At 43.7% G+C, this 26,816-nt stretch overlaps 1 protein-coding gene across 7 annotated transcripts in view; it reads right to left on the bottom strand.

The window, feature by feature from the left end:
- ATP9B (ATPase phospholipid transporting 9B (putative)) overlaps positions 1-26,816 on the bottom strand; it is a 332,144-nt gene that overhangs the window by 134,881 nt on the left and 170,447 nt on the right. The gene's annotated exons all lie outside the window — the stretch shown is intronic.

Genomic DNA, 26,816 nt, shown 5'->3' with positions numbered 1-26,816 from the left:
CACAGTTCTTCCCTCCTTTGAGGCACAGGTAAATGTGGCTCATGTACAAAACTGAAAGTGCTCTTTGCTTTGCTTCAATTGTTATTATTTGAAATGCTTTAGCACTTAAAGATCCCAATCATGTATCAGAGTCCCATTTTATTAGACATTATTTTAAAAAATAGCTTCAGGGTCAGAACCAACATTTGAATTTATAATCTAAGTAAAAGTTAAGAGGCAACAGGTGGATATAAAGCAGACTGGAAAGAGGAAGTGCAAGATAATGAGCCAGTACTGATTACCATGAAAAGCAGAACAATTGTCTAACCATTGCCAAAAGTTTTGTAGTCATGAAGGTGAATACAGGATGGCTTCAGCCATAGTGGTGGCTGCCCTCACAGCAGCAGGAGTTAACACACCTGCATGGCCTTCCATTGGGTTGGTCTGTGTGGAGTGCTTTGTACCAGTAAATGCAGACCAATTTCTGGGAGATTCAGCTAAAGGTGAGCAACTATCCCTAAAATATACTGTAAAGTATATTTTAAAGTATTTACAAATGGCCCAACTGCCCTTTAAGTATCAAGATGTGTGATGGTGCATCTTCCATGGGAAACTGCACATCCATGGAAATGTGAACAGCTGGCACATACAGAGCACAGGCTGCTCACAAGTGCTGTGTCAGGTCCTTGCACTGGTTGAGACTATGGAGCACTTGCTGGTGGATTATATTTTTACTCTGTAGGTTGTGGGGGCTCCTGGTTATACCTGACACTTGCCAGAGTTGGGCAGGCAGGATTATTTACAAGAAGCCTGAGGCTTGTTCCCAGATGAATGTGGGCCAGCTGCAGAGAACTGATGGTATCAGCTGCAACATGGGTGCCCTCAGCATGACACTGTCTGTGGATGAGTCCCATGGGACACACTGCACCTGATCAATGTCATCATGTTATACCACCTTTGGCAGACCGGCTGCCAAGAGTATCTTGAGCAGTGATGCCAGTTCTGCACTGTACTAGCTAACAGGGTTTCTGTGGCTGTTAAGTGTCTGGCCATAGTGGGGAAAAAATGTGAGTCACATGCTGAGTGGTAACAGGCATGGGCTGGGCTCTGGGACCATGACAGTCCTTGATTCCAGGTGGCTCATCTTTGTCTCCCCAGAAAGGATTTTCACGGGTAGCTGAGAGACGGTGGGATCTGTGTTTGGGGCTGGCAGCTGGAGTATTGTTTATACTTGCATTTCTTGTTTGTTTTTCATTATCGGTGACATAATGGCTTTGTGTTCTTGTTTGCAGTGGAGTTTGTTTCAGATTTGGTGTTGATTTGTACCATTTTGCTTTGTTTTAGGTTGTATAATTTTAGTAAATAAAAGAAACCACACACCAGAGCAGAGGTGTTTTTTTTTTTAAAAATAATTTGAAGGAGATTAGTGTTGTGGCTTCGTATTTATTTATGATGAAGTACTTCTCACAATCTGGAAGACATTTTGTAAGAAATCAACAAGGTGGCTGTTTAAACATTTAACAGATGAGCCATAAATAGAAGACACAGAAGTCAACTTCTTGATAGTGAATAAAAGGTGATAGGTGAGAGTAGAGGCAGTGCAGGGTTTTAAAAGTGCAAGTATTTAGGTTTGATGGGCTGGAGAAAGGAGAGTCAATAGAGGGATGGGGAAAAAGAAGAGGAAGAAACATAGCTGAAGTGAAAACAAAAAGCAGTTCAGTAGCACTTTAAAGTCTAAAAAAATCACCTGATAAATTATGTTGTTAGTTTTTAAAATGCTACTGGACTGCTTTTTAGTTTTGATAGTATATGGACAAGCACAGCTGTCTCTCTGTTACTATAGCTGAAGTGATGCACCAGGAATTTTATCTTTCCAGCAGATTTTTGAGCAGATGTTTGTGGGACACGATGTGATTTGTCAAGACCAAAGTAAAATGCTGCAGCAAATAAGATGGAAGAAGAGGGTCTAGATGAGAGTTTAGCTGTGTGAACAGCAAGGAGGGAATAGAACTTAGTGAGAAGTTATGTGGGCGGAAGCGGGTAAGCACACTGAGATACAGTCAGCTTAATTTGCTTCATTAACTGGTCTTACTAACCAGTAACTTTCTTTTCCTTCATCTTTTTTTTTCCTGATACATATACCCTGCATTCTGTTATTTCCATGCATGAAGTGGAATTTACACACCGAAGCTCATGACATAATAAATTTGTTAGTCTCTAAGATGCCATAGGACTGCTCAATGTTTTTGAAGTTATAGACTAGCACAGCTACCTCCTGAAACTTTTGCCCATAAAAATGTAAGCAAGATGTTTGATTCTATCCAAATTGGCATCAGTGGTGTTGAACCTCTAAACAGCCCAGCACTGTCTTTCTACCTGTACAAGTGGAGTTCTCATTGAAGGCTAAAAGGTCCATAATAAAAAAAAATTAGGACCAACATGTTAGATCACAGCGAATCCTAATGTTTAGTAGGCTTCAACGGCTTGATCATGGAAAGCTACATCAGTTTCAATCAGGTCACTCAGGTTCTACCTATAAAAATATATTGAAGGTCTGCTTTTATATGCCTAGTTGTTTACCTTTACTTCCATTGTAAAAGGAAAAAGATCTAATAAATAATTGTGGTTTTTAGACTCACACTAGTATAAGAAAAAAGATGACATATAAACTTAGAAAGGGAAAGTATATATATCAGAGAAATTCCTGTATGTCTCACCAAACTGAAGACTATCTGGAGCATATTCACACTGACACAAATGTATCTCCCAAATACTGAACTCCACTGTAGCACTTGGATGCCTAAGATAACTGAAATGATAATACTTGCAACCGAAAGGACAATTCTGTAAAATGATGAAAAACTTGAGAGGGTGCAGAGAAGCATAAGAATTATTCAAGGTCTGAAGAACATGCACTATAGTGAATGACTTAATCAGTTTAATTTCTCAGTTTGTTAAACGGAAATTTAAGAGGTGGCTTAATCATTATCTATAAGCACTGTACCTACATATGGGAAAAATGCCTGATGCCTGGGGCCCTTTTTAACTAACAGATAGAAGTATTACTATGTATGAAAGTTCAACTAGACAAATGCAGATAGAAATAAATGTTTAACTGTGACAGTTAAAGGGTAGACAGGCAATAAAATATCAATATTTTAAATAAAAATCAGGATCACAACTCTCACGTTCAAAGGATATTCATTGGAATAAGAACTTACACATTTTAATTATTCTCTAAAATGGAAGAAATATATTACATCAATCATACAAATACAAAAATAATGAGTGGAAATAATAAGAATTTTGTTCTTATCCAGATGTTTACATTATTGCTATTTTACATTGCTGTTTGCAATTATGAACATATGATGGGTCACCAATAATCAGTGTATGGTTCAAGGTCCAGATTTGACTTCCAGTTCAGTGAATGAATTGCCATGTAAATAAAGACCACCTGTTAATGAATTTTAACATACATGCACAGCAGCAGTGTTTTGGAAATACAGTAGAACCTCAGAGCTACAAACTTACCAGTCAATCACACACAGCATTACAGGCAGCAGCAGAGACCAAAAGGGAGCGGGAAAAAAAGCAAATACAGTACAGTATTATGTTAAATGTAAATTCGTAAAAATAAAGGAAAAGTTTAAAAAAAAAAATCAACAAATTGTTTCTTTGGTTCTTTCATTAAAATGTTAAAAGCAGCATTTTTTCTGCGAGGTTCAAGTGTAAACTTTTGAAAGAACAACTTTAGCAACCTCTATTCCTGAGATTTTTGTAATTCTGAGGTTCTACTGTATGAAGTATCAAACAGGTACAAATGCAAAATCACAAGACCTAATCCCAAAGGTGCATTAAAGACAATGTATGTTGCATATTTTTGACACAAGTCAAACACAGCACAGTTTCAGTTAACCTATGGGCATTTTGATGGCTTTTCTACCTGAAGGTAAACAATACATACACAAACATTGTTATGAAATACACACGCAAACACTTAGTCATCAAACTCTAAGGAGATTTACATAATCAAATGTCAGGTATAATATCAGTGCATTTAGGTCTACATTAAAATATTTTCTAACAGTCTTATTTAAGATTAGAAATGGATCAATATGATTTTATGAAACAAATATGAAGACTCATTTACTCTGTTGTTTGTAAAACAAGATCGAGAAAAAAAGCATACTGAAGTAAATTGAATTTGGTTATCAGATTTATTTTTCACAATGAAATACTGCAAGTATGTCTTTATTTTACTCTCAAAGTAAGTATGACAATGATATGCAAATGGCTCTATAATGACTGGAATTTAAATGAACTAGTTCTAAAAAGACTATTTTAAGCTGCTGTAATACTCTGGAGTATATACTGTCTTCTTCATCTTCTTGTCACTTCCACAATAGCTCTCAAGGCAGCCAAATTCTTCTTATACTATTACAAGCTCACTTTTTATTGATTCTTTAGATTACAATTCTGGAAATTGTTACACAGATTTCTCTGCTGATAAGCTTGTCTGTTTACTTAATCTTTATTTCAGCTTTAAGGTACAGCACTTAAACTTGTTTTGGTTCTAAAAAACCTGGGTACACATCTTTACCTCAAGATGCAAGAAGAAACAACTGGAATGTACCTACACAATTTATTTTGAACCTATATTAGAAATGAAACAAAACTTCAATCCAAATACAATATATCAAGGAGACTATCACAGTAATGTGACACAAGTGGCATAAATGTGTATTCCAAAATATGTAAAGTTAACCTGTATCGTGCTGTACAAAGACTGATTACTGAAGACCTACTCATTCTCTGGTGGTGATGTATGTCACCTGGCTCTCCATGGAATAACCACTTTAATAATGGGCCAACATCTTTTGCATTGTTGTATGGTACAGGATCAGACAAATATAAAATGTTTAAATGTGCACCTAAAACATTCAATACTACTTCTACCAGAGGGGTAGCCATGTTAGTCTCTATCTGGAAAAACAAGTTGTCCCGTGGCACCTTATAGACTAACAGATTTTTGAAGCACGAGCTTTTGTGAGCAAAGATAAAATGAGTTTTTGCCCACGAAAACTTATGTTCCAAAATATCTGTTAATTTGTAAAGTGCCACAGGATTTCTTGTTGTTTTTGCATTCTTTTTCTAGACTCTTTCCTCCTCTCCCCCCAAGCACAGACTATTAGATTGCATTTTATGAAATTATATTTTTAAAAAGGGGTACTACAAAGTTGTCAGACTCAAATGTTTCTCTCTCCTAATGCTCCCTGGACCAGATCTTTATTTGTATAACTCAGCATTTTACAATTTAATTCTGCCTTCAATATTTTGCTTACTTTTTTTTAAACAACGAAGTCTCAGTCTCCAAAATGAATGATTGATAGCAACAGAATCCCAAATAATAATCTTGAAGACAAACAAATTTAGGGTTCTGTGTTTAACAGATTTCTGTACTGCAGTATATACCACCAACTTCTGGCCTGTTCATGCTCTTATGAGCTAGTACAGATTGAAATTCATAGTAATTTTATACTCAGGAAGCATCAACTGGAGGGTTGGGCCTAGTTCAGGAATAGCAACTTGGAAAATCATATGGACTTGTCAGATGTGGTCCTTCCATGGAAAAATACAGAGAACCAAATTCTGACATCCCTACTCACAATGAACAACATCTTATTCCATGAAAAGTCCCACCAAAGTCAACGGAACTACTTGTGAAATGAAGTGGGGTTCCCAGTGATGGAAAAATTCTTTGTCGCTGCACTCTGCATCTACACAATAGAGTTGTGCAGGAATAGCTATGATGTCATAACCATAGTACTACAGACACAACAGTGTAGATGTGGCAAGTCTCCCATAGCAGGTGATGAAGGGGCAGCACAAAGCATTGCCCCTTTTTATAGGCCAGACTGCAAACTGAACAATCTGACCCTATTATTGGGAAAACCAATGTGTCTGCACAAATGAACTGAATTAAGGTTGCATAGAATAGCTTAATTTTGGAAATTCTTAACTTCCAAGTTTGAAACTTTAATGTTCTTTAAGAACAGACACAAAATTGTATGTCTGTATATACTATATGCATGCATATTTTGTAAGTGGGTCTTATTTAGGTTGCCTGACACTTTCCATTATAAGACCCTGCTTTCAGTTGCTGATAACATTACCAAACTGCAGCTGTTTGTGCTGAAATTTTCCATGTCAAGTGTCTGCAAAGATGAATTTTTTTGGATTATTTCAGTCAAAATGTTTCATTTGTTTCCTACAACAAGGCTGGGGAACATAGCTGTTTAGGTGGCTCAGAACTGTTCCTTCAGTCCCTCCATTTTGCCTGCACTGCTTCTATCTTTACCTCTCTCTCTTCAGCATCTTCACAAGACCTCCAAACTCTGATAGACTTGCCGTGCCTGCCTGGGAACAGCTATGTTAGCATTTCCTAAAAGTCTCAAAACTATTTCCCTTGGTGGTAGATGGGTTGGTCTGCTAGCAGCTCTCTTCTCTTTGCATTAAGACAGTATCACTCTCCTATAATCTGGAGTTCCTGCTCAGTTCTCACTCTAGGACAGGGAAAACAAAAAAGTAGTAAAGTAGCACTCTAAAGACTAACAAAATAATGTATTAGGTGGTAAGCTTTCGTGGAATAGACCGACTTCTTTGGACCACAGAATTGCGGCCCAGGATCCTTAGAGTAATCAGTATTTCCATCTTTTAAACTGGAGTTTTCCCCTCAACTCCCTGGGGTTGTATCTCAGCCCCCTGCTTTGACAGAAACAACAAATTAAGATAATCTCCTTCATCTGATGACCCTTCCCAATTAGCCTTCCAATCTGGATGGGTAAGCAGCCCAACCTTTTCCTGTCAGTATCTGTCTCTGTGAGAAGGGAAGCAGCCTTTCTGCAACTATCCTTCCCCTAACGCTCTTTTGGATTCCTTTCCCAATCCCAATTCATGTATTTTGTCGGCCCTTTTGAACTCGAAAAGGGACAAGCCAAGTGCTGAGGAAGGCTGACTGCTAAGCACTACTGCCTTCAGTGACAAACTACCCCATCATATCGTCATTAAATCTAAAACAGAGGACAGTACTGACAGCAAGATATGTATTTTACAGATTTCTGTATTATCTGGCTAAAGGAATGGTGATGAGGATGGTGAAGCACAGGAATGGGTGACCAAATGAGGTGATATAATCTCCATCCCTACCAGTTTTTAAACTGTAGCATGACAAAGTCCTGACTGTAATGATTTAGGTAGGGTTGGTTCTGCTTTGGGCAGTGAGCTGAACTTGATGACCTCCTGAGGTCTCTTCCAGCCCTATGATTTTATGATTGCAAACACGTAAGACCCACTTTTTCAGAGGGGGTGGATGGGATTTAAGCCCTGATGTTGAAGTCTCTGGATTTCTGATTTAGATTCAAAGCTACATCCATAATGATCCTGCCTCCACAGTGGAACCACAGTCCCTGGCAAACTGAAGGAGTGAATTAGGCAACAAAAGCGTCAATACATATCAAAAGCGGGCTGAACCTGCGAGGGAGGAGAATAGCAATTCTCCCTCCTCCACCTTCGTTTTTCTTCCTCTCTCTCTCTCCTTCTAGAAGCAAGAAACTAAGGTGTGGGTGGTAAGATCCCCCCTGTGACCCTGCTCCACCAGTATGAGTATTCAGATGCTTAAAGTTAAGCACATGGTTAACATTTCTTCTGAACTAAGCCAAGTACTGTTAATCTATGAGATGCTACATATCCTTTAAATTTTTGCCTCTGTAGCTTAACTTCTTGAGGAATATTAAAGAAAGACGGAAGAGAATATTATGGAAAAAATGAAAGGCTATGAAAATTCAATAACTAACGCTGACTGTATTTAATCTGCTTTGTACCAAAGGGCTTGGGGGTCTGTGGGTAACATGTCGCTCAAAGAAAACTATCAATTCCAGTATTTAAGGAAACTATAGCATCTGAGGACACTCACAAACTCCTTCCATCCATTTTATCAGTTGGATTAGAGACAGGCAATGAACTATCCTTTGAATAATGACAACCCAAGTGGGAGGAGTGACTTGGTCGAGAGTAGCAGCAGGAATAAAACTAGTGCTACTTTTAAGCCTTTTTTGAAGCCCATTAGTAATTATGATAGTTGAAAGAAGATAGGTCTACATTGCAGCTGGGAGGGTGTTTCCCAGTGCAACTTGATAGATATTCAACAGTTTTGATCAAGCTAGCATTCTAAAAATATCAGTGAAACTACATGACTGGTGGTGCAGAGCAGCTTCTACAGTTATGTAGTAGAGGTAAAATGGGTTTGTACTAAGGTGGCTAGCCTGAGCCACCTGCTGCACTGCCATGAACACAATGCTATTTCAGCACACTAACTCAAGTAGAGCCAGCAAATGTCTTTTTACCTGCACCAGGAAGCATACTCCCAGCTACAGTGTAGACATACTCTAAGACTGGGTCTACATTTACCTTGAATATCGACGGCTACTACACAATTTTAGGTACGTCAATTGAGTACCAAAAATTGATTTTGTAGCCATCGATATTTATCCCTGTCCTCAATGCAGAATGCTGACAGGAGCGTTCCTTAATCCTTGAAGCTCACAAGGAGTTCTTGGGTCAACATTGACCCTGGAAAGAGAAGTTACTCACGTGTAGTAATGATGGTTCTTCGAGATGTGTCCCCGTGGGTGCTCCACAATAGGTGTCGGGCTCGCCCGGCGCCGCAGATGGGAATTCTTCCAGCAGTTTCTCCTAGATCGCGCATGCACTGGCGCGCGCCGCTCCCCACACACCCCCGGCCACGTGCGCGATCCGGTCCCTGCCAGTTCCTTGTCCAACCACCTCGGATGCTCCTGAAAAACACCAGACAGAGATCCGAAGCAGGGAGGATGGGCGGGTGGTGGAGCACCCACGGGGACACATCTCGAAGAACCATCCTTACTACAGGTGAGTAACTTCTCTTTCTTCTTCGAGCAGTCCCCGTGGGTGCTCCACAATAGGTGACTACCCAGCAGTAACCCAAGTAAGGAGCTGGGTAATCGGTTCATGTGCAGCTTGCCCCCCGAGAGGACTGATGTTGACAGATGGGTATCCTCTTTGAATACCAGATGTAGGGCATAATGCTTGGCGAAGGTGTCGTAGGATGACCAGGTCGATGCTCTACAGATGTCTTTTAACACGATGCCCTTGAAGAAGGCTGTTGACGCCGCCACCGCCCTGGTGGAGTGAGCCCAAGGCGGGGCCAGCAAAGGAGTCTTTCGAAGCTCGTAGCACATTTTTATACAAACACAACGTGCTTTGAGATTCTCTGTGAAGAGAGACCTTCTCCTTTTGACCTGGGAGCAAGAGAGACTAGAAGCCTGTCCGTTTTCCGGAAGGACTTAGTTCTGTCTATGTAGAAGGCCAACGCCCTCCTCACATCCAGGAGATGCAGGCGTGCCTCCTTGCTGGAGCTGTGAGGCTTCAGGTAAAACGAGGGTAAAACTATTGGTTCATTAAGATGGAACTCCGAAGAAACTTTTGGAACAAAGACTGGGTGCAACCTTAAGGTTACTGCCTCCTTTGAGAATACTGTGCAGGGTGGCGTTGCCATCACTGCTGCGAGCTCGCTCACCCTGCGGGCTGACGTAATCTCAAGGAGGAAGGTTGTTTTCATCGTAAGGAGACAGAGGGGAACTGTGGCTAATGGTTTGAAAGGTGGACCCGATAGCGTGCTGAGCATCAAGTCCAGACTCCACGATGGTGGAAGCGGTTTCCGAGGGTGGTACAGGTTTGCCAGCCCCTTCAAGAACCTTGTGATGATAGGATGGGTGAATACAGTGGGCCCTTCCTCTGTATGCTGAAAGGCTGATATAGCAGCGAGGTGGACCTTTAGCGAGCATAGAGAAAGCCCACCTCTTTTGAGGTCCAATAAGTATTCTAGTATTACAGGTATAGGCACGTCAAGGGGAGCTAACTGCTTGGCGGAACACCAGGCCATAAATCGAGTCCATTTCTGCTTGTAAGTCCTCCTGGTGGAGGTCCTTCGGCTACATTCCAGGACTTGTTATACTCCCTCCGTACACATGCTCTCTAAGGAGCTGAGCCATGGATTAACCATGCTTGCAGACGCAGACCCTGAGGGTACGGGTGCACTATGGACCCCTGAGCCTGCGTGAGTAAGTCCAGCACCACCGGTAGAGGAAGCGGTGGGCGGTCCGACATGCGCAGAAGCAAGGGAAACCATTGCTGCCGATCCCAAGTCGGGACTATGAGTATCATGCGAGTTCTGTCCCTTCTGGCTTATGCAGAACCTTGTGGATAAGCACTGTGGGGGGAAACGCGTAAAGTAGAGGGCCCCTCCATGAAATCATGAATGTGTCCCTCAGGGACCCCCCGTCCCACTCCTGCCCTGGAGCAGTATTGGGGACACTTCTTGTTGTACTGGGTGGCAAACAGATCGATCTGGGGAAACCCCCATGTATGAAAAATGCGCCGTAGCAGATCAGAGCAGATCTGCCATTTGTGCGTGAGTGCGAAGCGCCTGCTCAGCTGATCTGCTTTCGCGTTGTGAGCGCCCAGCAAGTACGAGGCTTTCAACATTATGTTGTTGGCGATGCACCAGTTCCACAATCGGACTGCTTGCGCACATAGAGCACGGGATCGTGCTCCTCCTTGTCGATTGATGTAAAACATAGTAGAGGTATTGTCGGGATTGATCCCGACTACTTTGCCATGCAGGTAATCTCGAAAATGTTTGCAGGCATTGAACACTGCTCTGAGCTCCAGTATGTTTATGTGCAGTGTCTGTTCCGCAGGGGACCATAGCCCTTGCATCACCTTGTCACCGATGTGTGCTCCCCATCCTATGCGGGAGGCGTCGGTAGTAAGAAAAATAGAAATTTGTGGTTGGTGAAAGGGCACCCCCACTAGCAGATTCTTGGGATTTTCCCACCACGCCAGGGATCTGCGCACCTCTGTTGTGGGCGACACCACCCTGTGGACAGTATGGGATGCTGGTTTGTAAACGCTCGCCAGCCAATGCTGCAGGCTTCGCATATGTAACCTGGCATTCTGTACCACAAACGTTGCTGCCGCCATGTGCCCCAACAGCTGTAGGCACGTTAAGACCGGCACCGTGGGGCTGTATGTGATGACCTGCACCAGCGCACTGATGGTGCGGAAGCGGGATTCAGGCAGGTATACTCTTGCTGTAAAAGAGTTTATGCGTGCCCCTATGAACTCTATATCTTGTGTGGGTTCAGTCTTTGACTTTGCAAGGTTGATAACTAGGCCCAGCGAAGAAAACGTGTCCGCTGTGACGCGTATCACGCGTAAGACCTCTGCCTTTGAGGCCCCCTTCAGCAGGCAGTCGTCCAGATATGGGAAAATAAACACCCCCTGTCTGTGCAGGTAGGCTGACACCATTGCCAGGGTTTTGGTGAAGACTCTGGGAGCCGAAGAAAGGCCGACCAGAAGAACCCTGTACTGGAAGTGCTCCTTGCCGACTGTGAAGTGGAGGAAGCATCTGTGTGCCAGGTGGATTGTTATATGAAAGTAAGCATCTTGTAAGTCGAGGGCTGCAAACCAGTCTCCATTGTCCAGTGCCGTGAGTATAGAGGCAACTGTGATCATCCAAAAACGTTGCGTGCGCAAGTAACGGTTGAGGCCCCGAAGATCTAAGATGGGCCTCCAGCCTCCTGTTTTCTTCTCTGTTAGGAAGTAGCGTGAATAAAAACCTTTCCCCTGGAATTCTTCCGGCCCTCTTTCCACCGCCCCTATGAACATAAGGTGATCTACCTCCTGCTTGAGCGTCGCCTCGTGGGCAGCGTCTCTGAGGTGAGGCCTGGCAGGAGGCTTCGTCGGAGGGAGTGACTGGAAGGGGATCGTGTAACCCGTGGCTATGATCTCCAGCACCCATTTGTCTGTGGTCATCTTTTGCCATTGGGAGTGGAACGGTCTGAGGCGATGATGGAACATGAGATGAGTGTGGCACTGAGCGATGGTATTGAGAGTGTAGCCCCTGACATAGCCGTCAAACTTGTTGCCTTTCGGCTTGCCCCGAAATCATACGGCTTTGTTGAGAACGTCGCCTGGGAGTTCTGTACTGCTGCTGCTGTTGATGGCACCCCTGGTTGTAGCCTCGTTGATATTGAGCACGCTGTGGTTGATAAGCGTAGCGTCTTTGCTGAGGGTAAAATTTTTTCCTCCTGTATGGGGGAGCATAAATGCCCAAGGTTCTAAGTGTGGCTCTCGAGTCCTTACTGGAATGGAGGACTGAGTCGGTGGAGTCTGCAAACAGCTTTTGTGTATCAAAGGGAAGATCCACGATCTTCGTCTGCAGGTCTCTGGGGATACCAGATGTCTGGAGCCAGGATTCTCTACGCATGACCACTGCTGTAGCTGCTGAACGTGCCGCCGTGTCCGCCACGTCCAGGGCAATCTGTACTCCCGTCCGCGATGCTGCGTAGCCCTCTTGAACGATCGCCTTTAACACTGGCTTCTTGTCTTCTGGGAGTGAATCCATGAGGGCAGTAAGCCTGGAGTAATTATCAAAGTTGTGGTTTGCTAGGTGTGCCGCGTAATTTGCCACTCTCAATAGCAGGGTAGAGGAGGAATATACCTTCCTACCAAACAGCTCTAGCTTCTTAGCCTCTTTGTCCGATCCCCGCAATTTGTACTGAGAGGCCTTCGACCTTAGCTGGGATGATTCGACCACCAAAGAATTTGGTTGTGGGTGATTAAAAAGGAACTCCATGCTCTTTTCCAGGACAAAATTCTTCTTATCCGCTCTCTTGTTCGTAGGTGGGATAGGGGCCGGAGTCTGCCATATGGTAGTGGCTGACTCCATAATGGCTTTGTCCAGCGGAATAGCAATTTTGGATGAAGCCGGGGGTCTCAAATTTTTCAGGAGTTTGTGATGTTTCTCCTGCACCTCTGCCGTTTGAATATCTTGCGTGAAAGCCACTCTTTTGAATAGTTCTTGAAATTGTTTAAGGTCATCCAGGGGGGAGACATCCCCGGGGACCATGGCCCCATCTGGGGAGGATGAGGAGGAACCACTGGGGTAAACCTCCCTCAAACTCTCAGGCTCCTGTGGTCGATGATACACTTGCTCCCTGGAGGATTGTGAAGGAAAGTCCCGGGGTTCTAAAACTAACTCCCCTTGAGACAGCTGTGTTTCCGTCCCAGATTGAGAGTGTACACGGGGGTATTGAGCAGCAGGGGGGGACCTGCCCCTGGACGTAGGCCTGCAGTGTCTGTGTTCAGCATGATGAGGATGACCATAGCAGCATGGGCAAGGGCCCGGGGATGGAGACCTGGACAACGCACGGAGAGTGTACTCCCGATGTCTGGGAGAGCGAGACCTCTGCAACGACACAGATAGAGGCAAAACTGGCTTGTGATAGTACTCCAGGGGATCCATTCCCAGAAATGGTGAAGGTGGCCCAAGCCATGGTGACATTGGTTGGAGGAACGGAGAGGGAGGTTCTGGATAAGCTGGTGGAGTCACAGGCCTTCGGTGCGGCATGTGTGTCATGGGGGGAGGGCTTGGTGCTAAAAGCAGCGCAGCCCTGTCTGCAGATGGGCTGCGGTGCCGGGTTTTTGCTTTAGCCTTGCCGCTCCCCTGCGGGGCTGGCACCGCCCCCTCCTGTGCCGGGGATCTCGGCCCCGCTGTCGGTGCCACGCGGGTAGTTTCCTCCGGCGCCTGCAGGCTCCGTGCCTGGTGTCCCTGCGGCGTTGGTGCCCCGGGGGCCGGTGCCGCCGATTCCGGCGCTTGCCTCGCTGGCGCTCTCGGCGCCCTGTGTGCCGGCTGTTGTGTAATCGGAGGCTTAGCCTCTGCCACGTGCGCTGCCACGCCGCCGCTTCCCTGAGCTTGCGGCTGGGGGCTCTGTGCGCCGCTCGTCCTGCTCATTGAACTAGCTGGCAAGGATCGAGCCAAGGAGAGTTTCCTCCTTTTCTGCACCGAGGGGGTCAGAGAGGCAGCCTTCCTCTTATGCAACCCAAAGGGCCCTTCTGGGTGAGGCTTCTCCGGCAACTCCAGCTGGAGAGCCTTAACAAACAAGAGCATTTTAAGCCTCATCTCTCTGTCTTTCCTGGCCCTGGATGTGAGCTTAGCACAGTGAGAACACTTCTGGGTAACGTGTGATTCCCCCAAGCAGCGGATGCATTCACTATGCCCATTGGAGGCTGGCATAGCTTCACGGCATGACTCACACTTTTTAAAACCTGAGGAGGACATTGCGATGAGTCCTTTACTGTTAATAGGGTACTTAGCGCGTAATCCGTGCCTTTTCGCCCCAAATAGCAATCACCAGCCTGTGGGGCAACGGGTGGCCTAAGTGGCCTTCTTGTCCGCTCCTCTCTCTTTTTTTTTTTTTTTTTTTAACTGATATTCTCTTTGTCCTTTTGTTTTCTTTTCCTTTTTTTTTTTTTTTTTTTTTTTTTTTTTTTACAAAAACAACAAATTACACAAAAAACAGCTCTCTTATCTGACTCTGGCCTTAGCCTGAGCGGATTCTGTCTGCAGCCGATGGCGGCTGAGAAGGAACTGGTGGGGACCGGATCGCGCATGTGGCTGGGGACATGTGGGGAGCGGCGCGCGCCGGCGCATGCGCGATCCAGGAGAAACTGCTGGAAGAATTCCGATCTGCGGCGCCGGGTGAGCCCGACACCTATTGTGGAGCACCCACAGGGACCACTCGAAGAAGCATGTGCCGTTTTGCACATGTGCAAAGAGGCATCCCAGAAGATTGAACCTAAGCACTTTATCTTCTTTGCCAAGTGTAGACCCAGCCTAAGAGGAGTTTCTCCTGAGCAACCATAACTTCTGTCAAAAGTAGTGGATCTGGAGGAAATCAAGAGGCTACCTTTCCATAAACACATGGAATGTAAAACAAAAGTAACAATTATAATTAATATGTCTAAGTCTGCAATTGGTGAATATAACTTCCTGAAAAGAAAAGAGCTGAGACAGAAGCAGCACTGATTCGCCCCAGCTCTGAAACCAATCTAATATTAGCAGAGTAATAGTAGCGTTAAATTGAAGTTGAAGGTGCACATGGAATATTTATGTTTCTTATAGTCATATTAAAACAGGATGAAAGCTTTTTTATACAAAGTACATTTTAAATTCATTTTGAATCCTACCTTCAAGTTACAGTTTTCTGCTATGTGCTCATTTCAAGCATTCTAGGCAGACTCACTTATGTGTGTCTGCATATGCTTTTCTCATTTTAACAAATATTACTCACATTTCTAAAGGAAGAGACTGAAGATAATTATGATGTATCCTGCTTAATAGTAAAAATATACAATGTATACCTTAAGAGTTATTTGAAATGTTTAAGCCTCACCACACCAATGTTATTCCATAGACTCTCTTTTGCCTTTCCAATTCTCAGTTTACCTTTTTCTCATTATAGCCCAATTCTGTTGCGTTTGGTGTTAATGAAAGCAGGCTTGGGCCCTTACTGGAAACAATTTTACCTTCACTTCAGAAAAGCCACCCTAAAATTACATTGCTTATGATGATTATTATTATTCTGCAGCTCGGCCTTATAAAAATAACAGTGTGTTTTAAAAGCAGTATTTTTCCCCTACACCACAGATAGGTAACAATGACAATATTGCAGAATGTCAGGCAAAATAAACAAACAATCTTAGATTGTTAATTTCCCTCTTGGTTAATTAACACCTATAAGTGACCTTTAGCATTGACCGGTCCAACTTTATCCAGAAAGCCAAGGTTTAAGAAATATCTATCTAAACAGGAATTGATTACTGATTAAAATATTGTGGAGAGCACAATTCAATCTGATTTTTTTTTAGGCTGGAATTGCATTCCATAGCAAGCTGATTTGACTGTCAATGAGACAGAATGAACACTGTCACTGCAGTATAATAATGCTGATGTTACCATATCTACATTTATATAAAGAATGAAACAAATACATCATTTTATACGGAAATTAAATCTTGCAAGAAATCATTTTTCTTTATATTGTTTGGAATTAAAACATATTACATTGTTCCATTAAGAAACTTCTTTTCTCTGTCTTGTGTTTCTTTTCAGACTGTGTCTGCATCCTTAGGCAATGAAACAATTTTGTGATTGTAATAAAACAACGAAGTGTTGACTTTAAGTTAAGAAAATTGTTGCTTGAATGAGCAAAACAAAATAAATCCTTCTCTAAGTTGTAGAAAGTAAACAGAATGCTTCAATAAGTATATACATCTCACATATAATGTTATATTTATATTTGTTAGACTTTACTGTTTTATTTGAATTTTATTTTTTCCTGTTCATTGCTTATAAAATCAAGATTGACTAAACTGATAGCAACACCTAGACATTCGGTGCATTTACAGTTATTACTACTATATTATTAATATATATTACTGCATGTCATTCCATCAGCAATATTGTACTTTAGTAAGAAATAATACTATTCAATTTAAAAGAACACTTAAAAGATACACAAACGTAAGCCATAATTAAACTATGCGCTCCAAAGCGCCGACTACAACAGATCAGAAGCCAGACTGATCTGACTGACTCCATCTACCTCACCTATTTGCCAGGTTCTCCCTACCTGCTAGCAACGAAGTATCCCACAATAAAACAGATCGGGGGTCAGCAACTCACAGCACATGTGCAAGAGCCAATTTTCATCAACATAAGAGACAAGAGCCCAGCTCTACCCCGCACCTCCCTCATGAAGCGGGGAGCTTGCTGCCTGTGGATTAAGAAAAGACCAGCACTCCACCTTGGAAAGGCTGTTGACTCCTGAAATAGTATAGACAGATACACCCCTGAAATAGATACCTCTGTGGCTGTCCAATAGGAGAAAGATGCACCCTACAGTCCAATCTTATGAAGATTTACATTTCTGCTTAAATTAAGATGTACTCTTCTATTTAAATTAAGTTACAACACCCTCCTTCCAAAGAAACTCCTCAGACTCTCTTATTTTGGTGTCCACTCCATACAATTTATTCAAGTCCTCTCCACCAACAAGTGTGAAATACAATTAAAAAACCCACGTTCTATTGCCTTCAGTCCTGTTCAGCAAGGCCCTGGGAGAGAAAGGGATTGCCCTTCCATTGGTCTGAGTATAGAAAGTTCTGCCTTTCCCCACTAACACTAGTCAACCAATGGGCCAATTAGTTCCTGATCTCACCCAGCTGTGTCCCATCTGATTGGCTAATTTCTTCTTATTTCCTCAATCAGACATCAACAAGGCCACAGTGATCAATGTGCTGATCCACCTCATCAGGCCTCACCATTCTGTCTCATAAGCATGCATTAAATCTTTGCAAGAACTCACAAACTATTTAGAGTTTCTGTATTTTGAAATACAATACCAGTTGTTTTTTGCTCCACCTTTCCTCCTGCTATTTTCTGCCATCCAGTGGGATCTCTGTTGGGTTTCCAACCTCATTTGTTATATAGGCAAGTACTGGAAGAAGCACATTTAGCTAATGATAGAGAAGTGCCTCATAATTCTTGAGCAAATCTTATGGGTAATAAACATGGCAGCATTCTGAGACTTTTGTTTGGGGGACGGTAGATGTAGGATCTTCGAGTGGCAATGGGAAATTATAGGGAGCACAAAGGAGAAATTAGGGAAATCCTACAGGAATCTTTACTCTGATAAATTGTATTTAGAATTTTTGTAGTGAAAGTATTATATAGAACTCTTGGATTTTTAACTGTGCTCACCAATTTTGTATGTAACACATTAAAATCACTGTTTAAACAGAGCATATAATTTCAAAGGATTATTAAACACCTTTGAAGAAGATTTTATTTCTACATTATACAGCTGTACATTGACACATATTACACACACAATTGCCTACTGCAATTATACTCCACCACACAAATATTTGGATACCCTTTTTCACAATCTTAAATGTTATGTTTATTTAAAACACAATCTAAAGTTTCACTAAATTCAACAGTTTATATATTCTTTACAATGCTATGATACAGAATATATCCCAGATGTTATGATTGTTTTTTCACCATTTAACACTTTGCCTCTTTACTGCTGCCTGAAATTATAAGTCTATTCATGTTCACATTTCACATGAAAGAACACAACTTTTAATTGTAAGCAGCTGTAATATCAGAGTGTGCTGATTATACGAGTGAAGGCGGTGCATGTACTGTCATAATCCACAAAACCATACTGCAACGCCTCTACATGTCACTGTATTACTTGATTGTAGGTTTGTTGTTCTGTTTAATCCTTTGTTGATCAAGCTATGGACCAATGATTTTTGTATTAACAGACACTCTAAAAATTTCTCTGAATACTAGTTCATGTGAATTTACTCCTATTATCCACTCATTGGAGAGGTGTCTTTTATTAAAATTATGCTCAGAACATTTTAAACAAGTATTTATTTAATCAAAAAATGTTATACTCTTCAGTGCTAAACCTCAAGGTAAAATAGACAGAGTTATAGTGATGTCTTATCCCCTCTTTCTAATCATTAACAGCACTGCATATTTATTCAAAAATTCTGAACATTTGACTACAAAAATGTCTTAATATGATAGCAAATGTAAAATACAAAATACTTATGCACTATATATATTCATTGATTCAATTTTGTACTATTATTTAGAAATGCTGTACTAAGATTCAAATAATAAGGGGGCATTTTAATCCACATAATGGCACATATTACCTGTCTCTGTCAGTGAGATATTTAAAAGCATCTCTTTATTAGAAACACAAAATCAATATACCCAAGGGATTGCAATAACTGCTTCAGGCAATTTGTATTGTCATTTCATTCCTGATGTTTCTACTCTGAGTAACTTATTATTATGAATGGCGTGAAAATGGCAACCTGTCACATTTGATTTTTTTAAAGCTCTTGTAAGAATTTTTCTATTATTGAAATAATTATGTATCTTCCTGGTAACTGTAGGTTTAGGTTATAAGAAACAGTGTATAACTGAAGTTTTAGCTCATTATAATTGAAGGTATTTACCTATTCCCATTAGAAAGATTATTGCTAAGACTAAGAGCTATTTGCACTGTTTTAAAATAAAAGAACCCTGTGCACATAGAAGCACTCAAACTTTAGGTTTTTTTCCCCATAGTTGAAGATACTAGTACCAATAATGAAATCACTGTCTGGTCATTCTGGATATTGGCAAGAACTTTTTTTATCTCACTTTGCTGTGAGAAGCAACATGACTTAATGGTCTGAGAACACTGCTGAACTCAGGGCCAGGAATTCCTGAGGTGACTGCATAATCTTGAATAAGCATTTAACTTGTCTGATTCAGTTTTCCTTTCCATCTAAGTGAGGCTGTCTACATGGTGGAGTAATGCACTCTACATGGTGTAATATCTAAAGCACACTAACATGTTAGGCATTAATTGGCTCGTGTAGACCCTTCTGAGGCACTTTAATGTATCTCTATTGGGAAAAAAAATGGATTAAAGCACACTAAGGAAATTTTAATGCATACCAGGCAGGATCCACACAAACCAATTAATGCACACATGCTAGTGTGTTTGAGAAATGACAATCCCTGTAGAGTACATTACTTCACCATGTAGACAAACCTTTACAAATGTAATTCATTAGACAGCTGTGAGAACTAATGTTTGTACATTTCACTGAAAGTGTAAATCTGTGTGTGAAAATTTTATTCTGGAAATTTTCGTGTGTGAGTCACATATAATGGAAGACTTGCCTGCTTTTAGTTGTCACACTCATTTTGAATGTAGATTCGTCTATAAAACTACTCCTAGCCATCTTATTGTATCACAGATGAGCACTAATGGACCTGTCGGTATATCCTGTAGTAAAATGTATCAGAGGAGTAGCCATGTTAGTCTGTATCCGCAAAAACAATGATAAGTCCTGAGGCACCTTACAGGTGAACAGATTTTTTGGAGCATAAGCTTTCATGGGCAAAGACCTGCTTCATCAGATGCACATGATGAAGCAGGTCTTTGCTCACAAAAGTTTATGTCCAAAAAATCTGTTCATCTGTAAGGTGCCACAGGACTTATCATTGTATTTCCTGTAGTAAATGTGCTTCAATATCAAATTTATTTTGGGGAACAATACTAGAGAATTCCAGGAGTAAATGGCTGGGTCTACACGTGCCCCTTCCTTTCGAAAGGGGAATGTTAATGAGCAGGTTCGAAATACGCTAATGAGGCGCTGCAATGAATATGCAGCACCTCATTAGCGTAACGGCGGCCGTGGCGATTTGAAAGTGCGGCTTTTCGAATTGCGTGCCGCCCGTGGAGATGGGACCTTCCAAAAGGAACCCCCCCCCAGTTTTTGAAAGCCCTTCTTCCTATCTGTGATCAGATTGCTTATCTTTAGCTATGTCTACACTAGAGAGTGTTGTCAACAAAACTCGCGGAGCATCCACACTAAAAATGTATTCGGTTGATACACTGTTGACAGAACTTGGCACTTTTGTTGACAACCTTCTGCCCCTCTCCAGTTAGGCAGAACACCTCTCTCAATAGAACCTGTTGACAAAAAAAGCCATGTGGATGCTTCCGGGTCACTGGGCAGTCCTGTCTGTTGTGCTTCCAGACGGCTGTTCTGTTGAGAGTGGCCGGGCAGTCTGGCTGCTCTCTGTTGACAGAGAGGATTGACAGAGCAATCTACTTTGGTGTGTGGCCGCGATTTGTCAGTAAAAGTTTTTTTGAAGATATTATCCAGGTATTAATGTCTGTCGACAAATCACTGTAGTGTAGGGCCCCTAGTATCGATGCTAACTATGTCAATGGGAGCTTTCAGCAAACACTGTGAGCAGCGAACGGGGCAGCAGCTAACAGGGAAGGGAGTTTGCCTCTGGGCAAAGCGTCCTAGAGAAGCTTAGGTGAGTGTGGGATTTGGGGGGCTGTGTAGTGAGCTGGTGGGTGAATGTCTGTCTGTCTGCAGCTATGTTACTTTGCAGAGAAGGGCAGTTTGATCAGCTGCCTGTGTGCCTGCAGAGAGGAGCAGTTTGCAAGGTGTGAATTGGGGGAGTTCCAACTGCCAGGTGAGCCTTCAAGGGCTGATTAGATTGCAGGCAAGGCTTTGAGCCAGGCCTAACCATCTAGCAGTTGTCTCTATAAGAAGGGAGCTTTCAGCGACCACTGTGAGCAGCGAACAGGGGCAGCAGCTAACAGGGAAGGGAGTTTGCCTCTGGGAGCTGGCTGAGGGAGCAGCCCCATGTTTGCTGTCCTTTTTAGGTATGGTGTTCCACCTGTGCCCTGCAAGACAGCACTATCAGGAAAAGGAGTCTCTGAAGAGAAGAGCCTGAAGAGCGATGGGGGAAGGTGGACCTGGGGGCACTGAGAGCAGCTGAGGGGAGAGGGACCAGCGCAGTGAGGAGGGTGGACATGGGAGCAGATTGGGGTAGTGGGCGGGGGAGGGTCCTATGGTGATGGTAGCTGGGGGTGGGAAGGGGGGTCCCGGGGACATGAGGTCATTGCTCCACAGGGAGCTATAGTGACTTGTGGTGACCGGGAGGTATGAAGTAGTGGGATCCTTAACCACATTCTCCACACCCCACTGCCTTGTGGGTTATCCTGGGAAGGAGAAAGGCTAAGGGAGTAAACCCTGACAGAAAATCCGGAGTGGAGTCCGAAGGCAGTTCGGTGTCAACTTCTGGCACTGTCCCAGCAACTCCTGAAGCTGAGCTGGTACCAGACGTGGAGGTTATCCTCTCCTTTGGACTATACCAGTAAAGCCGAGAGGGAGACACTGGTGTCTGGGCAGGCCAGAGTCTCCATAATAAGTGCCCAGGCTCGCGCCTGGAGAGGTACTCCGGCATCGCTGAACAGCGTTGCATCAGCATGAGAGGCAACAGATACCGGTTATAAGCTCTTGCTCGATCGGCGTAGAGAACGAGTGCCAGGGGTTGCCTTCGATGGTGGGAGAGATCCTCGCATCTCACTGGACAGTCACTGCCCGCCTCAAGCTGGGCAGCCCCCAGCCAATAGGGTACTGTCCCACCACAGGTCACCTGCCTCGCTGGGTGCATGAGGCTTAAGGCTCCTGAACCTGACAAGTGACTGAAATTTGGGCACCAGGCAAACCAATAAGAAAATCAACAAGAAATGAGAAACATCAACAATTTAAGCTTGCTTGCTGGAATGTGCAGACCATGCTGACCAGCTTGACTGAAGATCTTCAGGCCATCAGTGACACCTGAAAGACCGCTGTCCTCAATGAGGAACTGAAGAGGCTCCGAGTTGATATCGCTGCAGTGCAAGAGACGCGACTCGCAGATTCGGGATCTCTAAAGGAAAAGGACTACACCTTTTTCTGGCAGGGTAAAGCCCAAGAAGAACCCAGACAGCATGGTGTTGGCTTTGCTGCCAGAAACACCCTTCTACAAATGGTGGAATTAGTCATGGGTGGATCAGAAAGACTTCTTCGGATCACGCTTCAAACTTGCGCCGGTCCCGTCCACCTGATCAGCGCTTATGCTCCAAACCTGTACACCACACCAGAAGTAAAAGACAAGTTCTATGACGTGCTTAGTGCTGCTGTAGCGCATATACCTGCTTGTGAACAACTGTACATCTTGGGTGACTTCAATGCAAGAGTTGGAGCTGATTGGGCCTCACGGCCTTCCTGCTTAGGACACTTCGGTGTGGGAAAAATGAATGAAAATGGACAGCGTCTCCTTGAACTGTGCACGTACCACAATCTGTGCATCACAAACACATTCTTCCAAATGAAGCCACAGCACAGAGTGTCGTGGAGACACCCACGCTCGAAGCACTGGCATCAACTAGACGTGGTCATCCCTAGGCATAATAACCTCAAAAATGTCCTTCTGACATGCAGCTATCATAGCGCTGACTGTGATACAGATCACTCGCTAGTTTGCTCCAAGCTCAAGCTGAGACCCAAGAAGCTGTACCGCTCTAAACCCGCTGGAAGGCCCCGCATTGATGCCAGAAAGATGGCAAACTTGGAGAAAGCTGAAAAGTTCAGAGAGACACTCCGGGAAAATCTGTGCAGCGGCCCTGGGGGCGCCGATGTGACATCCAAATGGCAACATCTGAGGGAAACAGTTTACAACATGGCCTTGTCGGTGTTTGGAAGAAGAGCTAGAAACACGAATGACTGGTTCGAAGCTAACTCCGATGAGATGATTCCAGTCATTGAAAAGAAGCGCGCTGCACTCCTGGAGTACAAACGCTCACCGAGCCAGAGTACCCAGCAAGCACTTAGAGCGACCAGAAGAACAGTACAGCAGACAGCCAGGCGCTGTGCCAACAACCACTGGCTCCAGCTATGCAGCAGCATCCAGACCTGTTCTGACTTTGGTCATCTCAGAGGAATGTACGAGGGTATGAAGAAGGCATTAGGACCCACCCAGAACAAGATGGCACCTCTGAAATCCAAATCTGGTGAAGTCATCGCTGACAAAGCCAAACAGATGGAGCGCTGGGTTGAGCACTACTCCGAGCTGTATTCACGCGAGAACGTTGTGGTTGACGCAGCCCTCGATGCCGTCGAACTCCTACCAGTAATGGATGAACTGGATCAAGAACCGACTGTGAATGAACTGAAGAGAGCCATCGACAGCATTGCAGCAGGAAAGGCCCCTGGTCAGGATGGTATACCACCAGAGGTAATCAAGTGTGCCGCAGACTCACTCTTGGAACCCCTACATGAGCTACTGTGCCTGTGCTGGAAAGAGGGAGAGGTTCCACAGGATATGCGCGACGCTAACATTGTAACATTGCATAAGAACAAAGGAGACAGAAGTGACTGCAACAACTACCGTGGAATCTCCCTCCTAAGCGTCACTGGTAAACTGTTCACTCACATCATCCTTGGCAGACTCCAGAAGATTGCTGAGAGGGTGTACCCCGAATCGCAGTGCGGATTCTGCGCAGAGAGGTCTACCGTTGACATGGTCTTCTCTCTAAGGCAGCTGCAGGAGAAGTGCAGGGCGCAGAGGAAGCCACTCTACATAGCCTTCATTGACCTGACCAAGGCCTTTGACTTGGTCAGCAGGGATGGTCTGTTCAAACTGCTCCACAAGATAGGCTGTCCTCCACGGTTACTCAAGATGATCCAGTCGTTCCAGGAAGACATGAGAGGAACCATCCAATATGACGGCACATTATCAGATGCTTTCAAAATCAGGATAGGTGTCAAACAAGGACGCGTGCTTGCTCCAACATTGATCAGGATCTTCTTCGCACTCCTCCTGAAGCATGCCTTTGGATCTTCAACAGAGGGCATCTTGCTGCACACAAGATCTGATGGGAAACTGTTTAATCTTGAAAGGCTGAAAGCTAAGTCTAAGGTGCAGGAAGTCCTCATCACAGACATGCTGTTCGCAGACGATGCTGCTGTAGTGTCTCACACAGAAGACCAGCTTCAAAAACTGCTGGATCAGTTCTCCAAAGCATGCAAGGACTTTGGGCTTACCATCAGCCTAAAGAAGACGAATGTACTTGGTCAGGATGTTGCTGAATCCCCATCAATCAGCACTGACTACTATACGTTAGAGGTCGTCCACGAGTTCGTTTACCTCAGGTCCACCATTGCTGACACCCTGTCATTGGACACTGAGCTAAATAGGAGGATCGGAAAAGCGGCCACAACTCTGTCCAGACTCAGCAAGAGAGTGTGGAATAACAACAAGCTGTACACTCACACCAAAATGCAAGTCTACAGAGCCCTGCATCCTCAGCACCCTCCTTTATGGCAGCGAGACTTGGACCCTGTATGCCCGCCAGGAAAATAGGCTGAATGTCTTCCACTTGCGCTCCCTCAGGCGCATTCTTGGAATATCATGGAAGGACAGAGTGACCAACACCGCCATCCTCGAGCAAGCTGGAATCTCAACCATGCACACCCTCCTCAGGCAGCGTCGGCTCCGCTGGCTTGGCCACGGAGGCCATCACGTTCCATGATGGAAGGATTCCAAAAGACATCCTGTATGGTGAGCTAGCCTCTGGCAAAAGACGTCCCGGACGCCCCCAGTTGCGCTACAAAGATGTCTGCAAGAGAGACCTCAGAGAGGTAGACATCGAGCTGGACAACTGGGAAGAACTAGCAGACGACTGCAGCAGATGGAGGCAGGGGTTACACAAGGGCCTTCAGAATGGCGAGATGAGGATCAGACAGCTAGCAGAGGAGAAGTGAGTGCACAGAAAGCACACTAAGGACTTGCCAGACAACCACATCATCTGCAAGAGATGCAGCAAGGGCTGTCACTCTCGTGTGGGTCTTCATAGTCACAGTAGACGCTGTAAATGAAGTCCTCAATTGAAACTATAAAGGGCGCGATCCATAATCTATGCAGACTGAAGGATGCCTACTACTATGTCAATGGGACAAAGGTGACTGATGCTACTGACACTTGCCTTGGAATGAAAATCTGGACCCTGGTGGAAGGTCCAGGAGGTCTAGAAGAGCCACTGGAGTGCTAGCTGCCACTGAACCAACCTCTGCATTGTGTGAGAAATGGATCTTCTCGAAGAAGATCCCCTACTTTTTCTACGGGTCCTGCTACAGTGGTAAGAGTCAGATTCTGACTCCAAGGCTTTTGACGCCAAGGACCATGGAGATGATGTACTCCTCTGGCCTGACAGGACCTGTCTGGGACTCCTTGATCTTTAAGGCTGAGACATGGAGGTGAGACGAGTGTGCCATGGCTCACTATTGGGGGATGTGCCGTCATGGCCAGCTTTTCCCAGGATGGAAGCTGGGATGGCATATGTTTAAGTGATTTCCCATTTCTCAGTGCAGAGAACAGTTCCACAGTGTGCAAGAGCTTCTGTGCAGTCTGGAATGCTTCCCGTGTTGAAGTGAGCTCCAGGTCACTGAGACCACTGGGTGCCAGCAGGCATTGATGCATGGTCTTGTGGCTGTGGTCCTGAAATGTAGTGACCTTGCTTGGGTCTAACTACTGCTGACTCCCTAGACTTGTAAGTGGGAGATCTGCCACTTTCTTGCCTCTTGTTCTTCTGAGGCACCGAGGGTGAGGACCAGTGCCAGGCATCGATTTAGAGTCCCACAAAGTGCACTTTGCCCCCCTCTGTTGGCAGGCCTGCACTTTACCATAACTCCACACTATATCATGCAGGAGGAAAAGGAATGATCTTAACCTGAGTTTCTGTGTAAATGTAGTTTTTCTTAAAGGACTGTACATATCTAACATCTTGCCTGCCAGCACTGTATGCTGTATTTTGTCTGAGAAAACAGCTTAAATCAAAATTTTAACACCTAAGTCATCTAGACTGCTTTTAATTATTTTCTTAATAGCACTCCCAATATGAAGTAGTGTATGAATTTTATACTGAAAAGTGAGGTAGGAGAGATTTTTCTTGTCTATAATGGTACTAAAATTTTATTAGACTAACTTATGAACAAAATATTTCAATAAAAACACTCAGACAAAAATGGAGAGAGTAATATTCTATAACCATTGCAGCTGGCGTGCATTATGAAAAGGAAATTTCAATATCAATACAAAAAATAGAGTTATATAACTTATTTACATTACAAACTCATCAGCATCTACTGAATATTAAGAGATAGCTAAGGTAAATTATAGCCACAATAAATGGAAATATAACTATAGACAGTATATTTATCTTATTATGTTACAAAATATCACAGGTGATCAGAGAAATTCCAGGAGTTTTCTATTTCTATCTACCAAGGACAGGTAACTGTAGGCCTATGCCCTTAGACATAAACCTATGTAAAATATTCATGCTTTAGGAACTAAACTAACTGTAAGAAAAAAATAAAGCTCGGAGTAAAGTGGCCTCATACAAACACTTTTCTATTAAATGAAAAATCCCTGTTTAAGTCTTTAAAACTCGAAGAAA

This window comes from Carettochelys insculpta, chromosome 2, assembly GCF_033958435.1.
Source record: "Carettochelys insculpta isolate YL-2023 chromosome 2, ASM3395843v1, whole genome shotgun sequence".
Classification (NCBI taxonomy): Eukaryota; Metazoa; Chordata; order Testudines; family Carettochelyidae; genus Carettochelys; species Carettochelys insculpta.
Note: the sequence above shows the minus strand (reverse complement) of the source record. Positions and strands in the feature narration are given on the sequence as shown.